Source organism: Schistocerca cancellata, chromosome 3 (genome assembly GCF_023864275.1).
Source record: "Schistocerca cancellata isolate TAMUIC-IGC-003103 chromosome 3, iqSchCanc2.1, whole genome shotgun sequence".
NCBI lineage: Eukaryota > Metazoa > Arthropoda > Insecta > Orthoptera > Acrididae > Schistocerca > Schistocerca cancellata.
The window spans coordinates 589,088,599-589,105,225 of NC_064628.1; positions in this window are offsets into that span (position 1 = coordinate 589,088,599).

The window sequence follows — 16,627 nt, forward strand, 5'->3', positions numbered from 1 at the left end:
TATCTGACAAACATCACAAAAATAATCCAAGTTTTTCAAAAACAGTCGAAAATTTCCCAATGGGGACCTATACAAGGCTACAATTATATAAGTGCCATTACTTAGTTTAAGCTCACATGCACATGCTTCTATATGTTGCTCTTCGCAAAATTTTTTAGTTTCCAAATTTTTCACACTGTGACAGATTTTAACATATATGACAAGACCTCCTCTCTCCATAGAGTATATAATTACATGTGCTGAAAGCTTATACCCACCTACATTTACAGTCTCCATACCTGTGACTATATGATGTTCAGACAGGCATAGTACATCTATTCTTCCCTCAGTTTCTAAATCTTCTAAACAAACAAGAAGCTCATCTACTTTGTTTTTTAATCCCTTGCTATTCTGATGCAATATATTAACATTATTTTTCACTGTGATTTTATGTGAATCTTGTGACATACTAACATTATTTTTCACTGTACTGTTATGAGAATCTTGTGATATTTTCACATCTCTAGTACCTGCCTGTCTGGACTTCTCATTAAGCTTAATTTCAATCAATGTAGGATGATTGGACACGATCTTAGCCTAAAAAAGTACTCCCATGAGTTTCAGTGCCCCCCCTTAAAGATTTTGCTATCATTCCAGCCAGTTTACCCTTCCCTTTCCTATTGAGATGCAGGCCATGTCTTGTGAAGTCCCACCTACCAATACCATCACCAGGAACCAAACTTATGTCTGACAAATTAGCCACCCAAAGCAGATGATCTAGTTCCATATTGACCCTCCTGACAGAGCCGTTCAATTGGAGCTGATCATACCACATGAAAGCCGGAACCAAGCCAACATTTGTATGGTTCTTTGAAGATGCTATTTTTACCAGGTCACACTCAATATTTTGGCCCTGATCTCTATCAATACTGTTTCCTGCTCCACCCACTACCACAACATGATTCCTGCTGTGTAAAACCCTTTGCACAATGATCCTACATCATTTACCACTTGGCTAAGACATGCACTGGGCTTGAAAATACTTGCGACTTGTTGCCTATCACCTAATATTTCCTGCTGGATCTGGCCCACACCCCTTCCATGGCTACTGCCTAACAGCAGAACTTTCCTCCTACTTTCTACTTTTCTTGCAACAGTGAAAGTCTGTTGAGTGTTGACTACACTTACTGTACATCTACTTGAGCCTCTTTCTTAGTTGACTGAGGTAGCAGGCAAATCTATTGTTTGTGCCAATGATGAAATTGTCAGATACTGTTCTCTTTCTGTGGCCCCTGTTCCTTGCTACCACTTCCCACCTGTCTTCACCTTTCTTCCCCCTTAACCTCAGCAATTCCTCCCTAGCACTACCCAGTTCAGCCTGAAGGGCTCTAATCTTGAGTTCCTGTTCTGCTCTTTTCCCATGCCTTGAACATAATCTACAATACCGTGGAAGAGACCCATTTACTTCCCTGATCCTCATGCCACTACATTCACCCCAATGTAACCATCTGCCACAACAGGTGCACAGAACCCCAGAACTAACTTTCCTACAGCGGCTCAGACACTTCTTGCTCATGGTTTTTTGTAGTATTTTTACAAAATTTATCTAGCCAATAACAGTAATAGTGTATTATTTACAAATCACAAAAGTAAACACCAACTTAAAGTTTTAATTTTGTATCATACCAAACTGAAATAACATTTTTTGAAATTATGTTTTACTAGCAGTGACGTTATCCTATTAATTTATGTGCACAGTACCAATGTTCTTCAGGTAATAAAGTTAATCTGCAAAAATAATTTAATTTTAGAATGTCATCTAATACTTAAAGTGCAGAAAGGTACATAAGTCACCCAATTTTGTATATTTTTGTACACTAAATTATTTCATTATCTTTCACTTGTCTAAACAACATCTATTTCGTTTTATTATAAAATTAACTAGTATTTTCTCTGTTATTGTGTATTGCTTATTTATTGAGCTGGGCAGTTTTTTTATGTTTCTCAAATTTGCTTCAAGTGACTTTCTGCAGTTACACATTCAAGTAAAATATTCACATTCCCACCTGTTCATCCACTGCTCAGGACATTACACACAATACCACAATAATCATGTACAGCTTCTAACATTAACCCATGTCGTAGTCCTCCTGGAACCTTTAAAAGCTGATAACTCATTATCTGACATTTTATATCGCAAACTGTACCTTTTAATGAGATCTTCAACGTGCTAGTGTTTGGGGATAGCATTTATTTTAGCAAATAAGTTATGATGTGGTTATAATGTAAAACACACCAAATATAAGCATGATGAATTGTTTACTGTTACACATTTCAAATACAGTCGATCCCGTTGATTGTGAGTTCGTTTTCAACAGTGCATTGGTTATAACCATGTAATTTACTGGCCACATCTAAATCCTATGTAAATGCTTTATTTTAAAAAATCGCATAGTACGACATTGCTTATTGCGACTTATTATATAAAAAGCGTATTTTTTACTACATTTTCAGAGAATTATATCGGCTATAACGTCCATTGTTCATTTTTGTTTGATATTAAATCAACGTGTATGGTATGTTAAATAGTCAGAGCAAACATTGCTTTAAAGATGCAAGAAAAGGGGAAAGGATGTAATAATGAAGAAGTCACATGTAATATGGCGATTACAGAATGGGGAACAAACATCAGCATTCAAAAGGGATTACATGTTTCACACTTTACGATTTCTATAATTTGGATGGACAGAGAGAAAATACAGCCTGTTTTAGAACACAGTTCTTTAAAAATTAAGTAGGGGAGATCATCTGACCACAGATATTAGAGAAGCTTTTCTTACATGGTTTAAGTGGCATAGATCAAATAAAGTTCTGATCATTGGATCTATTTTTCAAGCGAAAGCCAATGAATTAGCGTGTCTTGGGGGAAATCCAACTTCAATTGTTCTTCATCTTAAATGTACCATTTCGGAACTTTTCGTCATATTATTGTCAGGAAAATTTGTGACAAAGTTGCCAGTGTACCTGATGGTCTTACAGACAGAAGTGGCCTCTTTTGTGTGAAGTTTATGTGCCACATGATATTTCAGTGCGGAGGGAACTGACTTGTTTTATAATCAACATTTTATATCATTCATTATCCAAGACCATGTTCGACATTACTGAACAATTTACATTGTTGTTACTTCTTTCTCACTTATTTTACATTTTGCTGTCATGTTATTGCTGTAAGTACTGCACAAACATAAGAAAATTCCTTGTCAGTCCCTCATCACAAATACTATACTATAGGAGTACTGTAGGTGTAGTGTATTTCTGCTACTTTTTGATGTTTTAATTCTAAAGCAACTTAAAATTTGCAAATATATTTTTTAAAAAAACAAAGTGAATGCCTGGTTCATGCGACTATCGTTTGCGACTGTAAACCATCAGTCCCAACGATGTGGTTATAACTGGTTGCGAATGTATTAGCTTGAAAGAGAAATTTAAGCAATACATACTAAATGAAAAAAATTGAAAACAGGCATACATTATAACAAAATTAAAATGTGCATGGATGGAAACATAGTAAATTCAAGATGTGTTCTCAAGTTTGGTAGATTGCAAATAATATGTGTATAGGTAGACTGAACAGTAGATTCAAAATATGTAATTATATATGATGCTATTGTATTTACAAACGAGATAGCTTGACAATTAAATAGTGTATATGATCATTATTGTGCTACATTGACAACGCTAATATGTACAAAGGACGATCAAAAAGTTTTGCGCTGTCGTCTGTAATTTTTTTATTTTTTGCAGGAGCAGAATGAAATTTTTTGTGAACATACTTGGAACATTTAGCTATAAGTTGTTATGTAAAAGTATCTTCTTTTATTTACAGGTGAGCCACAATGGACCGTGAAGTAGATGTCAGGTTGCGACAACGGTCGGTGATGGAGTTCCTCTTCAAGACAGGCGATGACTTTGGCACATCGATTCATAGGAAGTTGCTCCCTGTTTATGGGGAGGACACAGTGGATCGCAGCAGTATCCAGCGGTGGTTGAAAAGGTTTAAAGAAGGTGATTTCTCTGTACTGGACAATCCACAATGCGATAGACCATTGATGGCAGTGAGTGATGTGAATAAGGAGGCCATTGATCAAATCATCCAAAATGACAGATGTGTGATGACACGACAGCTAGCTGAAATGACTCGTTTGTCACTGTGCACGTTGGGTACCTATATTATTGACAAGAGAAATGAAAACTATGAGGAAGAACGTATGTGAGGGTCTCATGAAGACCTTTACTGGAGAGTTTAAACAGTTTTTTGACGGCGTCATTATCCTGGATGAGACATGGTTGTTTTTTTTTTTTTTTTCAAACCCGAGAGCAAAACCCAAACCATGGAGTGGCGTCATCCATGTTCCTCTCGGAAGGAGAAACTAAGACTTTCACGAACAGCAGGCCGAAAGATGATGGCCTCCTTCTTCTGGGATCAATGTGGTGTCATTTTAATGGATTTTTTGGAACCTGGCTCCACAATTACCTGGGACCGTTACTGTTTGTCATTGGACAAGCTGCGACATGCCATGAAGACCCATAGACGACAGCTTCAGGGTCAGCTCATCAGACTACACCGTGGCAATGCCAAACCCCTTACAGCCCTTATGACGCAGGAGAAAATCAGGGAAATGGGTTGAAAAATTGTTCCTCATCCTCCCTACAGACCGGACTTAGCTCCATGTGATTTTTACCTCTTTGGTCGTGGTGGTATAGCTGTGTGGTGAAACATTTGATATTGAGAAAGACCTTATTTCCTGTGTCAAGTTATGGTGTAAAAGTCAATCCACAGAATTTTACCGAAGTGCATTTACATCATGGAAAGAACGTTGAGTCTGATGCGCCACAGCTGCTAGAGGCTAGATTGAGTAGCCTCAATGTATAGCTAAATGTTCCAAATATGTTCACAAAAAACATACACTCAAAGAAATGTTATGATTAAAGGTTTGGACGGCCTGTGGCAGGCGAATCTTGCCGACATGAGGGAATATTCACAAGTGAATAATGAATTCAAACATTAAAATACTCATTGATACTTGTTTTAAATGTGCCTGGGCATTACCCGTGAAAGAGAAAACAGGGAAGGATGTTGGGCAAGTGTTTCAGGGGTTGCTGTATACGTGGACGAATTGAATCCCAGACAACTTTCAAACAGATCAGGGTGGTGAGTTTTACGATAGATATTTCAAGACTGCAATGGAGCGGTATGGAATATATCAACACTCGACGATCACCCACCTGAAGGCGAGTATCGTGGAATGTCGAAACAGAACAGTGTAAACCCAAATGTGGATGTGATTCAATCTTCGTGACTCACAAAAATGGACCAATATCCTCCCGCAAATAATTGCAAGTATAATTGAACCAAACATCGCACAAGAAACACGAGACCAATCGATGTTCGTGATAATAGACTTCTAGACACAGTATACAACCGTATTAAAATGTTAGATCTGCGCAAACAGCAATTTAATGTAGGTGATTTACTACGTATTTCAAAACACAAGACAGCATTTGAGAAGTCATACATGCCAAACTGGTCAACCGAGATATTCACAGTTACCAAAGTGCAGAAAACGAATCCTAGAAACTGCCCCTTAAAGGACAGCAGTGGTACTGAAATTGCAAGATGCTTTTACACGGAAGAGTTACAGAAGAGCTCGGAACCAGACGTGTATTTGTAGAGGGGATAACACGGCGTTGAGGTAATAGAGCGTTAGTTAAATGGCTTGGTTTTCCCTCGTCACGAAACAGCTGGATCGTCGCTGACGATTCGCCGTGTAACAGGGGGCGAAGATAACAACCACCTCAGTAGCATGATATTGGTAATAGAAGACGCATTAGAGGAGGAGGTGGTACTCTCTACAAACTACCTGTCGAATTACACATTCCTGAATATAACTATTGTGGACCTAGAAGATAACTTCAAAGACGATTGGCAAGTGGTGATACAGAGATAATTCTGTTCGACGAGGCTTATATGGGGTATGGCATCGCATACGCAGCAAATAAAGATCGTCACACTGCCAATCAAATTTTAGCTGATAAAGCTAACGCAATACGTGAGAGAAGGGATATTGGTGTAGATCAATGCGTTGCACCATTTGCAGTGGAAGAAACTGCGTGGTGAAGTTAAGTTGGGCCTGGGGATGAAGAAGTTCAGCCACGTTATAAGCACTGCACGTAGGGCGCTAAGGAAGAATATGACGACCAAAGTGTGCACGAAAAGCTGTATCCTGAGAGCATTGTATGCAGCTAAAAGTGCCCTGAAGCAGAAAGGAGCGAGAAAAGAAAGAGGTATTAAACCACCCAGGGTTCTACCAATACCCAGGACGTCGGGTGGAATTATTCCCTTCCTCATTCCTGCCCTGGGTGGTCTCTCAGCGGTGGGTTCACTGGTTGAGGGTGCTGCAGCAATTGCCAATACAGTCAAGAATGTACAAAACTCTCAGGAGCAACTGCAGCAAGCACAAAGACATATCAGCGTGATGGAGACAGCGGCCATTGGAAAAAGGCTGTACTCGAAACCGTGCAAGAAAGGACTAGGTCTCTTCATAAACAAAAAAAAGTCCCCTAGTGATCCTATCAGACAGGGCGCTTACAACATACAGATCTGCTTAAGTTTGTTAAGAAATAACTCAACATTCAGAGACTCCGAGGTGTGTTTATGCGGAATACATTATCAAAGACTATATGGAAATCAGGAGAATGCGGAACTGTGAATATGGATGTAGCAGGAGGACCTTGAACTCACTGGGTAGTATCTGAAAAAAAAAGTGTCTGCTACTTTCACTCATTCAGTGACCTGTAATCCCGATTACAACGATACTTCACAGGCAGACGACATGTGTTCTACAATTTTCGACGCTACCAAGACTGTAAGACATTCCTGTGTGGTCATCTACGCATCGTGTTCCTCCGGACGTTTATGAATGAAATGTAAGGTCGGGTATTAAGCATCCATTCACCAGTCGACGTTTAGATGCAATGTCGTACACGCTGACTTTTAAAGAACGATCGTCTCTGTTACATGCGAATTACTTTCCGGCAATTGATTTAAGCATTGGAGATTAGAGTATCACGCTGACTGAACTGAAGGTATACAACACCATCCCAAATATCATATAGGCCAACAACAAACTGCATCCGGAAATTGATGGTAAAAACGAAATTGTGGAAATTGAACCTGGTGCATATGATATTGACGATTCAAACGAAGTTTTAAAACAGTCTGGAAAAGAGACTGAACATCGTGCAAACATGAGTACACTTAAATCCCAAATAAGAACTTTGAATGCATCGATTGACTTTAAACAGACAGGTTCAATACGCCCACTACTGTGTTTTATAAAAAGGACAGGTTTTGAAGAAGGATCCCAGTAAATTTTACAAATCTGATCAGACAGTGAATATTCTCCCTGTCAGTACAATACATATTGAGTGTAACATTGCAATCAACTCATATCTCTTATAGGTAAGAAAAGGGGGTTACTATACTTTCAACTACATAGTTTCAACTACTTTTCATGGTCACTGACTACCCACTCTCCCCATCCGAAATACACGCACAACGATCGTTGTATACAGGAACTACTTAGGATTTTTGGTAGTACAAAATCTTTATTAACTTTTGAATATAAATTTACATACAGAAAACAACTCTTTCCATATTTTTGTTAGGTGTGTTTTTATCAATGTCCAATTTACATTTTAACTAAGAACTTAAATCCAAATCCGAATCATCTATTTCTTTCTCCAGCCAGTAATTTGACAATTCAGAGAAGGTGTGTTCTCGAATTCCAGAACGTATGTAATTTTTTTTCGCGTAAACTACTTCTATTATAGCTTTATCAATTGGTTCTGTTGCTTCCGGCAGTTCTTCAAGACAAGAGCATTCGGAAATTTTAATTTTTCCTCTTATTTCCTGCATAACACTGTTGTTATAAGACTCCACATCTTCCTGCGAGCGGGCTGCCAGTTCTTGTGCTGCACATTCTTGTGGAATCTCGGTATAGAACTTTAAATTTACAACTTTTGCAAACGACTTTCCATTAAAGGTTGATATTCCGTTTGTTTTAAGCCCCGCAAACGATTGTTCTGTTGCTAAGTGTATGAATCAAGCCCACCACACTTTGATATAATGTAACCATCCTTTTTAAGCAGATCCAAGGAGCAACGGAGTTTGATAAGCAGATTTTTCGTGTGACCTTTAACATAGTAAAAGTGCTTCAGTCCGCCGTTTTCAGCCAGTACTCTAACATTTGGCCACTTACCACTACTCTGTACAGTAAACGCTATTATCTTCCACTCCCAAATCGTAGCCAGATTTCTCCATATAGTGTGTTTAAAGCCATATGTAAACCTCAGCTGCACATCTACAATAGCTTCTTCCTTTTCCATTTGCAGCTTATATTCTTCCTTTATGACAGTTACCTTCTCCATACACTCCAGTTTTCTTTTCTTTACTTCGATAACCTCCATATCCAGATTCTTTTTCCCTGCGCATAACACATTAACTGTACTTAAAGGTGTGATTTCTGTAATGGGGGAAGGTTTAAGTCTGTTCGACAAATTGGTTTCTTTTCGTAGGGTTTGTGTTATAACATTTTCTGTGTCAGCCACTCCTTATTCTGCAATATCTATAACGGGCTGTATTGTGGAGACCAATTGTCTATCTAAGAAACGTAAGTTTCTCCTGTTTAACGTAACACTTCTGTATAATGCTTATATCGTCTCTATTGAAGTCAGAGTTACGAATCTCCACGTAGTTTACAGGTAGGTAATTAAAACAGTATGCAGGCAGAACATCGCTGATGAGCTTCTCTCGGTCCTGAGTATCTGGAAGACTTACTTGTACACCAGTCAGTTTTTGGATATTCTTATTACCCCAGTACACAAACTGCAGATAGTTATTAAACACAACACAACAACTGTTCTATAGGTTATCTGTTAACTGACGCCACATGGACGCTACTGGCACAGAGTAAAATGGAGCACACTGTAAATGCTATTTGTTGGCGTCTAATACATGTAAACACTCTTACACAGGGTCAAATACACGATCCATTCTGCTTTCCTAGTGGTTACTGCCAATTCAAGTGCCTCTTGTGGTATAATTGTGTTAGGGTGGTGCACTTGTGCTTTCCTTCCAGGAGGACCGGTATCTGAGTCCTGGAAAGGGCACTGCAATTTTTAATTTCCCACCAATTGCCAGGTGTGGGGTTGGGCTAATAGCGTAAGTGCGGGTGGGGGATGGCGAGGGGGGCGGGAGGGGGGGGGGAGTGCGGGGACCCTCAAGCAGATTAAGGAAAATACATGACGTCATCTAGAGGTGGAGATGGATGTGGTTGGGGGAGCATGTAATTAATTGATCAATTTAATTAATTTGCATATCAGTTTGATATAATGCCCTCATCTCCCTACTACTCTTACGGTACTCTCAATGCAGGACAGTACCGTGCCTCTACTTTGCGACTAGAATTTCGTGCTACAAGTCGTGATGATTTTTACTGTATTGGACTGCGCTAAACACAGGTATCAGTTACAGAGGAAGAGATCCGAGGACGGCAATTGTCACCCCTTTTGGCTTATTTGAAAGCAAGTACGTGACACTGAGCTCGAGGAACGCCTCACAAACATGGCAACGTTTGTCGACTCAGTACTGCAAGAATTTTCATGCAGTTTCGCTTATCTACATAACGTTTTAATTTTTTCATTGACCACAGAACAACATGAGCAACACATGTTACCAGCTTTAGAGCCGCTCAACAAATACGGGGCAGTGTTAAATACAGCCAAATGTGTGTTTAGGCAGTCGCAGATTGATTTTTTTGGACACAAAATCTCGTCTAAAGGCTCACTTCCCCTACCAGAAAAAGTGGAAGCTATATTACAGATCACAAGTCCGCGCACAGCTCTTAAGTTACATCGGTTTCTTGGCATGCTCAGTTTCTACCGTCGACATCTGCCATACTCTCTTGAAGTGCAAGAACCACTCACTGCAGCATTGGCCGATTCGAAAATCAAGGGAACTTCGCCTGTTCAGTGGACCGACTACATGAATTCAGCCTTTGAAGTGGCGAAACGCAGATGCAGCGCTCCACACTCACCCTGTATAGACACACTGCTTGCTTTAGAAGTGGACGCAAACCAGACAACGATCGGAGCCAGACTGCAAAAATTACACGAAGGCTCGTGGAAACCTTAGGCATTTTACTCACGCAAGCTGTCGGCATCTCAACGTTTGTGGAGTGCATACGACCATGAACTCCTCGCGATATACTAGGCAGTAAAATATTTTCGACCTCGACTAAAAGTGAGAGAATTCACTATTTTCACTGATGATTAGCCATTGAGGCTTGCGTTCAGACAGAATAACACCAGGTGTTCACCATGCCAGCACAACCAACTAGTGTTTATTGCACAGTTCAGTACCGACATCAGACATGTATCCGGCATCGACAACATGGTAGCAGATTGCCTGTCGCGAGGTATCAGGTTCTGACGTCAAGCTTTATTGTGATCTCTTGACCAAAAAACCAAGACCATTCTTGCTGGCAGGGTTTTGTAAACCAGCTTTCCAGAAATTACAAAATTTAAATCATCCTGGTGTCAGAGCAACAGTTCCCATCGTCTTGCACCGTTTTTGTGAGGCCCAGAGAGCAAAAAGACTGCCGAGAAAGATCACGTACTTGAATAAAATGTCAACAAAGCAAGATTCATCGCCACGTTCATGTGGCAATTGGAAACTTTCCAGGGACCTACGTGTGAGTCACGAACGTCCGCATCAACGTCGTAGGCCCACTGCCTCCTTCCAACGCACAGAGATACATTCTAACAATGACTGATTGCCTGACACATGTGACGGAACCGGTTTATAATATTTCGTGACTTTAATTACTTATAAATGATATTTCAATTTAGCCAATCGAGGCGTCGCGCGCTCGCATTCAAGCGGCCTGCCAGGGGCGGTGTTGCCCAACGAGTGCTTTGTCTCGTTAGCTGAAACTTGAATTTACGCGCGCGACGATCTGATTGGCTAACTTCAATGCTAAATAACTCGGAAACGGCGCAACGTATCGAATTTTTTTTGTAACATTCATATCTCAGTACAACCTGCCCTGCAACATCCCTACCAGCGTTTCAGACATTTTCTGACCACACTGTATATATCCAGTTACCTATTGTCAGCGTAACAATTCGTTTGGTCTCAAAAATGATTATCCCGGCTAATATTTGTCACTCTGCTAAAGAAATCTCCCCTTGACGTTGTCTGTAAAGCTGTGTGAGTGGCACTAAATTGCATATCATTTATCAGATTTTACACAACTGTTACTTAAGATGGAAGCACTTTTCTCTAGCAAAAGGAACATTTAGTCACAAAATACTACCTAAGCACAACACTGAAGTATGTCTCCTATTAAAATATTTCATGTAAATCGTTCGAAATAATTAGGCTTCATACATCAGCAAATAAGAAATTGATATTACGTAACGTGCTGTGAGCACTACTTTTAAAGATTCAGTCTGAGTTGAATTCTGTCTTTCAAAGTAGATTCGAGACCACCGGTGCACATTTACTTCCATTCATTTATATCTAATAATATTTATGTTTGTTAAAATTCTCGATTCAAAACTGCCGCGGAGATATTGGATAGGCCTGGAAAAACTGAACACAGATCAATCAAGAAAACAGGAAGAAGTTGTGTGGAACTATGAAAAACAGAAGCAAAATATACAAACTGAGTAGTCCATTCGCAACACAGGCAACATCAAGTATAGTCTGAGCTGAGGAGTGCTGTGGTCCCGTGGTTAGCGTGAGCAGCTGCGGAACGGGAGGTCCTTGGTTCAAGTCTTCCATTGAGTGAGAAGTTTAATTTTTTATTTTCAGACAGTTATTATCTGTCCGTCCGTCCGTCTGATGCGATCACTTTCTTTGGGAGTGATTATCACATCAAGAAAACCTAAATCGGGCAAGGTAGAAGAATCTTTTTACCCATTCGCCAGGTGTACAAGTTAGGTGAGTCGACAACATATTCCTGTCATTTGACGCACGTGCCGTCACCAGTGTCGTATAGAATATATCAGACGTGTTTTCCTGTGGAGGAATCGGTTGACCCATGACCTTGCGATCAAATGTTTTCGGTTTCCATTGGAGAGGCACGTCCTTTCGTCTACTAATCGCACGGTTTTGCGGTGCGGTCGCAAAACACAGACACTAAACTTATTACAGTGAACAGAGACGTCAATGCACGAACGGACAGATCATAAGTTTGCGAAAATAAAGAAAGTAAACTTTTCACTCGAGGGAAGACTTGAACCAAGGACCTCTCGTTCCGCAGCTGCTCGCGCTAACCACGGCACCACGGCGCTCCTGAGCTCACATTGTCCTTGATTTGCCTATGTTGCGCATGGACTACTCAGTTTGTATATTTTCCTTATTTTTTTTTATAGTTCCACACAACTTCTTCCTGTTTTCTCGATTGATCTGTGTTCAGTTTTTCAAGGCCTATCCACTGTGCCAACTTATAACTAAATCTGAGGGGGTTGCGAGGGGGAGGTTCCCTTGTAAGATGGCGGCAGACAGACGATAGTCAATTTGTCTATTGTTATTCTCGATTCCTTTTATACCAAGTTAATATATTTAGATAGAAGTCTTTAAGCCTTTTGTTCTCTATTCTTTAGCATTTAAAATTATTCTCAACGAAAATGTTTCATACTTTTTATACCAGCTACTAGTAAACCCGTTGTAAGTTACTAGCGCTAATGGTTGCGCTCCTAATTGCGGAGCTGAAAATTAACACTTAAAAACATTAATTGCATTGGATTACAATTGAAATAAATACAAATCCACGTCTAGACAATAGCGACTCTATTTTACAAATAATAATTAAAAATATAGTTACAGACTTTCTCTTTACAGACATCACACGTCTCATGTACGAACAGTTCCTCGGTTAGCACAGGAAGAACAACTTAACCACAGTTATCACAGAGAACAAAAAAATCATAATTGTCACTGTCTATGAATGTAGTTCTCTGATAATAGTTTCAATTAACACAGAAATTAAATTATTGCTGAAATAATGAAATAATTATCATTTTTACACGATACAGTCTTTTTTATACGTAGTACCGATAATATTTATTGAAGTTTGTACACTTAGTTCATTTTAACATCTTGTGGCTAAAACATAGTGTCGTGGGTATTACACATGCTGGCCTGTGGCAACTCCGACAGACAACATAACAGCAGAAACAATAGTTTCTGTGTTTACCTTGTGGCAGTGATATTTTTCATGTCTGGTGCAAAGTTGTATCAAAAGTGCGCGAGAGTTTTTTTTCTGGTCATGTGTTGTTTTTTATCTTTGCCGTAAGACTATAGAGTCTCCTAGTTTTTGTTACTTCTCTGTTGTTTTTTTAGTTTCTTCTCATTGTGAGTTTTTGCGAATAAATATTTTTTCGTTAACACATTATACCGGACGGCTATGCAATTATTTGTTGCAGGCAAGTCGCCTACATAATTGGTGACCTCCGATTAAGGAACTTTAAACCTTTCGTTAGCTACGTCGAACATTAACTGCAAAAGCAATGAACGGCGTCGGCAAACGATACGGTTATATAACGGAAGAAATTCATAGGCTTCAGAATGAGATAGAAACTTTACAGTTGCATATTTCGAAAGATATGAACTTCAAGCATATACCGGACCAAAGGAATGACGTTGGTTCAACAACCATGGCACACACCAGCAAGGCAACATCATCGAGAACTGGGACTACTGCAGCACAACCACAGCAAGTAAGAGCAATGGAACTACCCGCTGGTTTCAACGCTTCACCAACTCAACGGTTGCAATTACGAGCGCCCCCATTCATGTCAATGGAAAATATATTTCTACAACAAAGAATAGTCAGTGATCACGAGAAGTTCACCTTGGTGATAAATAATTTGGACCATCAGACCTCGGCTTTGATATCTGACATTATAGTGAACCCAGCTACAGAAGGAGCATACTGTAGACTGAAAGAAGAATTTTTCTCGGTGTGTGAAGTCAGTCGACATAAGAGTCAAACAAGTACTGTACCAAGAGAAACGGGGAGATAGGACTCCGTCAGAATACTGGCGTCATTTACGCAGCCTGGTAGATAATTCGACAGTCTCTGATAAACTGTTACTCCACGTATGGCAACAACAGCTACCAACGCAAGTAAGAACTACACTAGCTATATACAACGAAAGATCAGTTGACAAACTGCTGCTTGCTGCAGACAGAATCTACGAGACGCACGAGCCTACTGCAATAGTAGCAATGATGTCGACAGATGCCACGTACGATAACTACCACAACCAGCAAGACCAAACTGACGATATAACAATAAACTGTGCCGCGGTCGCAAAGCGACAAACAACAAAAAGTTCAAACGAGATTAGAGATTTAAAAACTGCAATAGAGGATTTGCGAACGCAGCTACACACGCTACAGCGACCACAAGTTATCTTTAAGCGCAAGAGAGACCGGGCTGGGCATGAAACACGAAGTCAACAAGAGGACGAGCGTAAGGTGTGTTGGTACCATAAACGTTTTGGGAGAGATGCTACAAGATATACATCACCGTGCGCCTACTCAGACAACCAAGGTATGTACAGAAACAGTGCAGTGTTTTCATGTCAGCGACAGCAATCGTCAATACATGTGCCTACTGCTTCGAAAAGATTGTATGTATCAGGCGTACTTACGGGTACAAGGTTTTTGGTGGATACCGGGTCAGACATTAGTTCGCTTCCTGTCAGCCATGCGCCACACAACGAAAAAGACATACAGCCACGTTTGAAGGCAGTGAATAACTCGGTGATTAACACGTACGGATGTAAAGTGTGCAAGATTGATGTGGGTTTTTTCCAAACAGTTTCCCTGGTCTTTTGTGATAGCTGGTATATCAGAACCTATTTTGGGCGCTGATTTTCTGGCACATTTCGAGTTGGCGGTCGACTTAACAAGGAAAACGTTTGTTAAACCTGACAGACAACAGTGCAATATCAAGCACTAAAGGGCATACAACTTGTGAGAAGCTACAGGCGATTGGCAACTCTGTAGCCGAAGAGCTACATGACGAAGAGAAGATCGGAGATGTTCTGACAGACAGACAAAAGAAGTTAAACGTAGTACGGTTCACTATATTCTTACCACGCCAGGACAACCAGTTTCACGACGAGCACGTAGAATCGCACCAGAGAGATTGACAGAAACAAAGGCGATATTCGAGGAAATGTTACAGTCGGGAATAATTCGCCGGTCAGACAGTCCGTGGCCTTCACCCCTACACTTAGTACGTAAGAAGGATGCATCATGGAGACCGTGTGGGGATTACCGATCATTAAAATCAAGAACCATTTCAGATAGATACCCAGTACCTAATATACAAGACTTCACATGTGCTTTGGCCGGCGCGAAAATTTTTAGCGTCCTAGATTGCAAGAAAGCATACAACCAGATACCGGTGTCGCCAAGAGATGTTCAGAAGACAGCAGTGATTACACCATTTGGATTATTCGAGTTTTTATTTATGCCTTTTGGCCTTAAGAACGCAGCACAGACTTGGCAGCGTTTTATCGATGAAGTGATAAAGGGATTAACATTTTGCTTTGCTTATCTTGATGACATCTTGGTTTTCTCTGCGGATAGTCAAACACATGAACAGCATCTGTGTCAACTTCGCAAGCGTCTATCTGACTACGGAGTCGTTTTAAACGAAAATAAATGCATCATGTAAAAGAACCAAGTCACTTTCCTCGGCCATACTGTGTCATCAGAAGGTATATTGCCTCTGCCAGAGAAGATCGCAGCGATACAGGCCCTTCCGAAACCGACGAACTACCAAGAGCTACGACGATACATGGGAGTAATAAATTTTTATACACGTCATCTGCTAGCAACGGCTACGGTGCAAGCACCACTCACTGATGCACTCAAGGGACGCGACGCCAAAGGTCGACGAATAATTAAGTGGACACAAGAAATGGACAAAGCATTTAAAGATCTTCAAGCAAGCCTTAGCAAAGCAGTGTTGCTCGCTCACCCAGTTCACTACGCACAGCTAGCTATTGTTGTAGACGCGAGCCAGTCAGCAATAGGGGCGGCGCTGCACCAGCTTGTAGAAGGGCAATGGCAACCACTACGGTTTTTCTCTAAAAAGTTACAGGCTGCACAACAGAAGTGGAGCGCGTATGACAGAGAATTGTTCGCGATCTACGAAGCAATTCGATACTTCCGCCCACAAATAGAGGCTAGACCAGTGACTGTGTTTACAGACCACAAACCCATAAAATCGGCTTTTAAAAACACCAGTGATAAGTGCTCACCAAGACAGTTCCGTTATATTGAGTTCATAAGTCATTTCACGACAGATATACGCCATTTAAGAGGCGCAGGAAATTTAGTGGCTGACTAGTTTTCACGTATTTGCGGGATTTCAGAAATTATAGACTATGATAAACTTGCAGTGGAACAGACCAAGGATGCAGAGCTATGACAGCTGTTAAACGACCCGTCTACAGGTCTGAAGTTCGAGCAAATTCTGGTGGCTAACTCCAAGCTGAA